The sequence below is a fragment of the Dendrobates tinctorius genome, unplaced genomic scaffold (assembly GCF_039654945.1).
Source record: "Dendrobates tinctorius isolate UK_male_01 unplaced genomic scaffold, ASM3965494v1 ptg000003l, whole genome shotgun sequence".
NCBI classification, from domain to species: Eukaryota; Metazoa; Chordata; class Amphibia; order Anura; family Dendrobatidae; genus Dendrobates; species Dendrobates tinctorius.
In genome coordinates, this window is record NW_027361671.1 from 33,855,969 (window position 1) to 33,863,971 (window position 8,003).

Below are 8,003 nucleotides of genomic sequence, written 5' to 3' on the forward strand. Positions count from 1 at the left end.
CACCACTTGGAGGGGAGGGCACTGCATGTGGCTCATGACCTTCTCTCAAAGATTTGTGTGGCTCTCAAGGTAAGAAAGGTTGGGGCCCTCTGTCTTAAGTAGTGTTTTTACATTCAGAAAATTGGGGAAATGTAACTGTGACAAAGTGACATCGGCCAGGCTGTTAAGTGTATTTCCAGGTAGGTTCTATCTGGTCTTGGCTATAATAATACATAATCTGTTATGTATTCCCGAATAGGCTGCATGCATGTATGGTCTGTGACCTTTAACCCCTTCCCAACATATGTATTTGTAAGTCATTGTGATCATTTTGGCACAGAAGCGCGCCACCGAGAGCTTGACTAAAATGATAGCTGTCACAGTTCGGGGTGGTGCCCGCTCTTCCCCCAGCTGTGTAGCCCTCTAAATGCCATGAGGAATAGAAGACTAACAGAGGTAGGAGGCTCCCTCTCCCCTCTGATCAGCACTTCTCCAACATAATCTCAGTGGCCCAATGGTTGCCATGGCTGCAGAATGTCAAATAATGATATCTTGATTTGTCAGTGACCTGTAAAGGCCCTGTCACACACAACGAGATCGCTGATTTTGTGACGCCACAGCGATCACACCAGGGAGATCAATGTGTGTGACGGGGATCAGCGACTGGCCCCCCTGCCGGGTATCGCTGATCGTGCTCGATCGTCCTGGGCCATTTTTTGATCGAGAGACCAGCGAGATCAGCACGCTGGATGCTCGTTTCTAATGTAATCATCAGGTATCCAGGAGCCATGGCTCTTGGATACCCGCTGTTTACATTGGAAACCGGTGTACACGCTGGTTTCCAAGGTAAACAGCGGGTATCCAAGAGCCGCGGCTCCTGGATACCCGATGTTTACAATAGAAACCAGCTTTCTCGCTGGTCCTGATCGCTGGAGGGGCTGTCTAACGATGTCCCAGTGACCCCATCCATGTCTGATCGTTGGTGGGATCGCAGGGACATCGTTATGTGTAACAGGGCCTTTAGACCATGCCAGAATCATAGCCTGAAATGCCTTTTGTCATTGTAAGGCCATGTTTTGTATGTGGTCATTATTTTATCTCCGTATTTGTAAGTCAAAACCAGGAGTGGAACAGAGGAAAAGTACAGTAGAAAATATGTCTGTTTCTATTACACTTCACCCACTCCTGCTTTTAGCTAGCAAATACTGAACATGTGAACTTGTTCTACCACAGACAGGTGTGATGCATTGCAATGCAGTATGCCAGTGATCAGAGTAATAAAAGTTAAAGTCCCATTATAGGAACTAGGTATTGCAGTGTCCCTAATGACTCGATCTGTAAACCTGTCACACTAGCTAACCCCTTCAGTGCAATCAACTGAAAAAATTAAAAACGTGGCAAAATTGCTTTTCATCATGCCACTAAACAAAAAGTGATCAAAAATTTGTATGTAAATAAGAATATCGCTGAAATCGTCATCTTGTCCAATCAAAAGTAAGCCACCATCCAGCTCCGTCAAGGCAAATATAAAAAAAAACTATAGCTCTCAGAATATAGCATTGCAAAACAATACTTATATATTATTTCATAAAATTGTTTGTCAAAACATAAAAAAATATATAAATGTGATATTGCGCTAATCATACTGAGCTGACGTATAAAGCTGTCTTATCAATTTTGTCACACGAACAGCATTAAAAAAAAAAAAAACACAACTTTTGAATTGCTGGTTTTTGTTCATTCTGAATAGAAAGCAATCAAAAAGATACTGTGCCTGAAAATGGTACCAATGGAAACTTCAACTCATTCTGCAAAAAACGAGCCCTCTCGTGACGGTCGGGAGAAATATAGAAATATTATAGCTCTTAAAATATGGCAATGCAAAAACTTTACATTTATACCACTTTTTTTTTTATAAAGAAATCGCACTTAACCAGAGAATAAAGCTGTGTTCTCACTTACACCATACGAGAAACATAAAAATAAATATTACCAATGCTTTACCTGCTGTTTTTTTTTTCTATTCTGCCTCCCAAAGATTGCAGTAAAGCTCTGCTCAACATTTATCCTGCACTGAGCCCTTCCAGAGATTAAGTGCAATCACCAAGTCACATGATAAAATGAGATTACACAGAAATAAAGGAAACCATGGTGATAAAATAAAGCACACTTAATAAAAAGAAGAAATGAACAAAATATGGAAAATGATAAAATACATATTAACCTAACATAATATTTTTTATTTTATCTGGTAACTTTTTCAATAGTAAGATTTAATCCCTCAGGGGCCAATGTGCCCAGCTTGAATATCGAGAAGCTTTCTCTATTGATTAAACTACTATAGCGATCAGGAACAGTGTCTGGTATAAAATCAATAATTGTTAGTCTTAATGAATTTAAGTTTTTCTGATGCGTAGTTAAAAAAATGTTGAGACCAACTATGCAATAGGAAACCATTCCAAATGTTCTGGCGGTGCTTATTTAAAATAGCGTGCATGGTTTGTATAGTGCGACCTACATATTGAAGTCCGCAACCGCATTCTATTAGATATATTACATAAATAGACTGACAACATGATAATTGATTTTGTAGCTGATGCCCGTAGTATTCGATTTGAATTCTTTAACCCTGTTTTTAATAGACGCACAACACAGGCACTTTGCAGTTCTACAAGCAAAGCAACCAGGATTCTTTAACGTTTGGGCCCCAGACATGGAACAGGGATTTATAATTGTATTGCTGGGAGGAACCAAATTGCGAAGTGTGCGGCGCATTCTGAAAATTGTACTGGGCCAGGTGGAGATGTGACCGAAAAGTATAGGGTCACCCTCCAGAATAAACCAATATTTATTCAAGTGCTTCTGTATGGTCACATGAGATTGATTAAATGTGGTGACAAGGCTCCACTTAGAAATTTCTGAGGTGGAAGGATTGCTACCCTTATTATTCTTAATTTTATCTATACAGTCTTGCTGGGAGAGTGGTTTTGCTTTCAAAAAGGCATCCTGAACTAATTTTTTTCTTAAAGTGTGTAGCAGTAAAGAAACAGCCCTCAGCATCAACCTGCACAATTAAATCTAAAAATTGTATAGCTGTACTGGACGTGTTTGCTGTAAAGGTGAGACCCCAGGAGTTGAAATTCAGATTACAGACAAATTCCAGAGCTTCCATCTCTGTACCGGTCCAAATTATAAATAAGTCGGCTATGAAATGACGGTATAGTGCTATCTTGCCAATGGCCAGGTGGGACTGCGCGATGAAGATGGATTCAAACGCCCCCCTAAACAAATTTGCATAACTGGGGCAGATCTCATCCCCATTGCGCAGCCCTTAACCTGGCGGTAGAAAAAAAATGCTCAAAAGTGAACACATTGTTACTAAGAACAAAATTGATTTGCTTTTTTAAGAAGTCCTTTTGTAATATGGGTAGTTGTTTATCTATTGAAAGGAATTGGTCAACTTCCTCTAGACCATGATCATGAGGTATGTTTGTGTAGAGGACAGGGACTGAAGAGTCAATGAGATGGGAAGAGTCTTTAAGTTAAGAATCAAGGTTGATGACATATTTCTGAAGAAAGAGGTCCACATAGTGTGATAAGTTGCTAGTAGTTCTGTTTGATCTCTTTATTCCAAAACGTGTTTCGACAGCAGGACGCTGTCTTCCTCTGGTGGGTACATTAAAGACAGCGTCCTGCTGTCGAAACGTGTAGTGGAATAAAGAGATCAAACATAATTCCCTCTTATCCTTGGCGCCCTCCTGACCGCGGTTCATTGCTCCACAGTTACTGTCCCTCAACGAGCGTCTGCGGCCGGTGCTGCATTGGGGATGTCATCTACCATCCTACCGGTGTGGCTCACGCCAGCACTCCATTGAGACCACTGTCATTTGTTTCTATTAACTTGCTAGTAATAGAATTGATGCTGGAAATAATAAGCGGGGGGGACGGTTGGAGTGATTTTCCTGTATTTTTGAAAAAAAATAGAAAAACGGGGCTCTGAAGCGAGAAATGTTAAGAAATTTGAATTCCATCTTATTTAAAAGGCCTGGGTAGTTTGCTCCTTTTATAAATGTAGTGTATTCAAGAAAAATTTCAGTGGAGATATGATCCAACTTGAAGTAATATTAATAATCCCCCACTAGTCTAAACCCATCTTGGATGTACCAACTCCTGTTCATAACGACCCCCCCCCCCCCTTTATCGGCATTCTTTATGAAGTCAAAGATCTGATTGCTGCTTTTTCCCCAATACTTAAGTTACTGTACTTCTTTTTGGATGATAATGACCGAACTTCCTTGAAAATAAGCTGTTGAAAAGTTTCGATGTGGGAACCTTTATGATGAAGAGAGTAAAAGTGACTCAAAGTGATTTTTGGATCAACATGCATAAAAGAATCTGCCTCATTAACAGAAAGGTTTGTCTCTAGAATGTCTGGTTTATTTTTACCCTCCATCAAGAAGTGACGTTGTATGGTGAGTTTCCTAATGAAATCATTCAAGTCTAAATAGATTAAAAACATTAAGTGGTGAATCAGGACAGAAAGACAATCCACGCTCAAGAAGTGATTTTTCATCATTATTTAGAGTATAGTCCGATAAATTGAAAATGCTAGAGTGGTGATTTAAACTGTCTGGACTCATATTTGTTCCTTCAGTGGGGGGTTTAGGGGTAGCCCAAAGGTTTTTTTTTTGGGTTTTCCCTTGCCCCTACATCCTCGTTTTCTCTTTATTTTTGACTGGTGACCTGGTGCCAGCTGAAAAAACTGAGTCATTTTAGTATTCTACGGCTGGTTTAGTAGAAGAGGAAGAGACAGGTGAAGTATCTACAAGAAACTAATCCACTAAATTATTCCGCAGTAGGCCAATGAGCTCAATGGCTTCAACCACTGGCATTAAAGTGGGAGCACTCTGAGTAATGGGGGGGGGGAAACACGAGATGTAGATGGTGAAGAGGATTGGGAAGGGGGGCACTTGTCATGAAGAGTAAGCTGAGATAAACCCTGAAAGTGGTCCACCACAGCCAAATTCATATCAGTGGAAGTAACTTTCAATGATGCACCAGTATCTATTATCTAAAGGAGTAACCTCTAAATTAGATCCAGAATGAACCAATGCAAGATTAGAGCAAAGCGATTGACATTCCTTTTCAGTTTGGGTAGGCCTATTAGAAACAACCAAATTGTTATTATTATTGATGCAGCCCTTCAAACTATATGCTGTTTATAATATAATTTTTGCTGTTTGCTCCTTAAACTGAATGAAGAATTATTTAAATTAACCGCATCTGAACAAATCCCTTTTGTAGGGGGGATGGATGAATCGGGCAGTTGAACTGGTGCACTAATCTCCATAGGGGTAGTTTCAGTGCTGGCGGGATGGCCTTTTCTGTCCCTTATGAATTTAGTTGCCTTTTTCTTTATCAAATCCTCCTCAAATTTATTTAATTTGGAAAATAACTCACTAGAACTCATAATCAGCAGAGGCGGCATTTTGATCTAATTTATGTCTAAGTGCAGTGAGCTCATACAGGGCAAAGTCAGCTAGTGAATTTCTTTTGGTAATTAGCAAATCCATCATACCAAAAACGGTAATTAGACCTACCGGTAGTTGTGTTTCCAGGAATCGATCCTGACACCACCCTGGAGGACGTCCTCATCCGTAGTGGGACAGGAAACCACGAGAGTTTAAAAGGATCCTCCCCCTACCATCCCTCAGTGATTTCACAAATTAACACATCTGGATGGATGCAAACATAGACTTTATTTCAACCAACATTCTTCATACACATGCTATGTCACAGTTGTATGGAAAGTATTATCGGGAGAGATCTAACTGTGTTTCCAGGAATCCATCCTGACAGCACTATTACCGGTAGGTCTAATCACCGTTTTCCAGGTCACCACCTGACAGCACCCTGGAGTAGGACCAAAGTATATTGGTCCTAGGGCGGGACTACTGCGTGGAGTACCTTTCTCCCAAATGCAAGCTGTGTGGATGCTATGTCCAGTTTATATTGCTTGGAGAAAGTACTAAGACTGGTCCAAGACGCTGCCCTGCAGATCTGTTCTGCCAAAGCTCCCCCCCTTTCTGCCCATGATGCAGCCATGGCCCTGGTTGAGTGGGCTCTAAGGTTTCGCGGGGGAATCTGACCCTGTGCTCTGTAGGCTATGCTAATAGTGGATCTAATCCACCTTGCTATTGTCGATTTCGACGCTTTTTTCCCCTTGTTAGGACCTCTATATTGGATGAAGAGGTTGCTGTCCTGCCTCCAGGGTCTGGTTGCGTCCAGATAACCGAGTACAGTTTCCCTTACGTCCAAGTTATGGTAGGCTTCTTCTCTGCTATTTTTGGGAGACTGGAAAAAGGAAGGGAGTACTACCTCCTGATTCATGTTAGAGTTTGAGACAACTTTGGGTAGGAAGGCCGGGTCGAGTCTTAAAAGTAAGCGGTCACTAAACACCTGTAAGTAGGGATCCTGGATCGATAAGGCCTGCAGTTCTCCTAACCTCTTGGCTGAGGTGACTGCCACTAAAAAGGCTGTCTTGAGAGAGAGATTGCCCATACTTATCTCTGCCCCTATCTGATATGGCTGATGGATAGCGTATTAAGAACTAGGTTAAGGTCCCAAGGTGGTATGCTCTTTCTAATTAAGGGTTTAAGCCTCTGCACTGCTCTTGAGAACCGGGCTACCCACAGGTGTGCCAACAGGGCTGTGACATAGAACACGCTCAAGGCTCGTATCTGCACTCTCAGAGTACTGGGTCTAAGGCCGTTCCTGAACCCTTCCTGCAAGAAGTCGACAATTTCCGGTATGTCGGACTGGTCAGTTCCGACTGTCTCCTCTCCACAGAAGCTGCAGAACTTTTTCCAGATTTTGTTATATATTGCCGCAGTCACGGGTTTTCTACTTGCTTGTAGGGTAGAAATGACTTCGTCCGATAGACCCCTTGCTCTTAGGACCTGCCGCTCAAGATCCAAGCTGACAACTGGAAAGCTTCCGGCTTTTGATGTAGGACCAGACCCTGATGGAGGAGGTCTTTCCTTCTTGGTAGGAAAATGGGTTCCTCGTCTGCTAGCTTTCTGAGCATGGGAAACCAACTTCTTGGCCAGTAGGGAACTACCAATATGACCCTGGCTCTGTCTTTGCAGATTTTCCTGAGGACTCGTGGAATGAGGGCTAGGGACGGGAAGGCGTACAACAGGCCCCTGCTCCAGGATTGTGATAGGGCATCTATTCCTGCTGGATTTCCCAGGGGGTTCAGGGAGTAGAAGGTCCAGAGTTTTGCGTTCCCTTTGTCCGCGAACAGGTCTACTGTTGGTTGTCTTCAACGGTCGCACAGGCTGCTGAACACCTCATCATTGAGCTCTCAGTCTGTTGCAGTTATCCTGCTGAGGAAGTCTGCAATCTGGTTCCGGGAGCCCTCCAGATGCACGGCCGAGATTGAGAGTACCTCCCTCTCTGCCCATCTGAAAATCTGATCTGCTAAGGCCTGGAGTGTTGGATGTCTTGGTCCGCCTTGGTGACGGAGAAAGGCCACTGTTGTGGTGTTGTCCGACAGAACTTTGACATGTTTCTTCTTCACGTGAGACTTGGCGACGAGCAGCACTTTCCAGACCTCATGTAATTCTCTGACGTTGGAGGATCTTTTGCTGTCCTCCGGACTCCATCGCCCCTGGTAGTACCTTCCTGCGATGTGTCCACCCCAGCCGAATAGACTTGCATCCGTTGTCACTACAACCTCTGGGGTCTGAACCCAAGAGACACCCCTTTTTAGGTTTCTCGGCACGGTCCACCATAGTAGCGATCTTTTGGCCCGGAGGGTCAACAGTATTTTGCTGTCCATTGAGGTCTGCCTTCTGTTCCAGGAAGTTAGGACCGTGTGTTGCAGGTCGCGGGAGTGGAACTGACTCCATCTGACACAGGAAATGCAAGAAGTCATCAGCCCCAAGACTCTCATTGCGTCTCTGACCGATACCCGATTCTTTGAGAACTGACGAATTTTCTTCGGCATCGAGGTCTGTTTT